Raw genomic sequence first — 1283 nt, 5'->3', positions numbered from 1 at the left:
TTATGGATTGAGATCAATTATGCCCTTACTTATCCTAGATGTTAGGATAGACTAATTGGGGTTAATTTTACGCAATTACCATGCTTGTGGTCCATGATTAGGATAGGAATCCTCAATTCCTCAATCCTTTCCAAGAGTCATTTTTTGCCACTTGAATTCTATTTTTGATTTACTTGCTTTAAGTTTTAATTTCCTTGCATGCTTATTTAATTTCTTGCCTTTTAATTTTCTTGTCACTTGCAATCACAACCCCCAATTCCTCATAGCCAATAATAGGACACTTCATTGCACTTCCTAGGAAGAACGACTCAGGGATTTAAAACTCCCAGTTATTTTGATTTGAATTTTGATTTATCTTTATTTTAAACTTTGATGTTGGTTGATTGTTGGGTTTGGACTATAATTACAACGCCAACCCTATTTTTGTGAAATTCCTAAACCCACTTTTGGCCATTATCAAGTTTGGCGCCGTTGCTGCGGATTGCAATTGTGTTACATTATTGGCTACTGTTAATATGTAAATATATGAATAGTTTGTTTTTGATTAGTTACTTATTTTTTCTTGTAAATATGTCTCTTGGTTGTTTGCTTGCCTTAATAGATTTTTGTTTCAAATTGCATATGTGAATAGTTAGTAATTTTGTTTTAAATTTCCTTTTTAACTTGAATTGCATGTTTAAAATTTTCAATTAGTTTTTGAATGTTTGAAATAGTTTTGGGTAGATTTTTGTTTGTGCATATTACAAGTGCTTTGAATAGTCCAATGATTTTGATTTGGAAAATAAAATTTTGGGTTAATTTTAAAGCTTAATGTAAATAGTTGCATATTTTTGTTAATTTCTTGTTTATATGCATATTATAATGTTGGGTGAAATTCTGTTTTGAAAAAAAAAAATTTGCCTTCTGTGTGTATGCACGCATACGCATAGCTCTGTGCGTACGCACACTTTCATACCACCCCTCTGTCCAGAGCACGCGCATACCCAGTGCATGTGCACGCTTCTTATCAAGTATGCCTATCACGCGTACGCGTGACCTTCCATTTTCACCACACCACGTGTACACCTCTTCAATGCATACGCGTTAATTCCAATTTTTTACCAGTCCCGCGTACGCACCCTCTTGTGCGTACACACTCCTAACTCAACCCCTTCTGCTGGGAGCACCCATACAACTATGTGCGTCCGCACCCCCGTACTCTTGCCTTTTCTTCTCTTTTCTTCTTCTCTGAGCCACCATAACCCCTCCTCTTCTCTACTCTGTCTTCTTCACCATCTTTACTG

This window comes from Arachis ipaensis, chromosome B09 (assembly GCF_000816755.2).
Source record: "Arachis ipaensis cultivar K30076 chromosome B09, Araip1.1, whole genome shotgun sequence".
Lineage (NCBI taxonomy): Eukaryota > Viridiplantae > Streptophyta > Magnoliopsida > Fabales > Fabaceae > Arachis > Arachis ipaensis.
Note: the sequence above shows the minus strand (reverse complement) of the source record.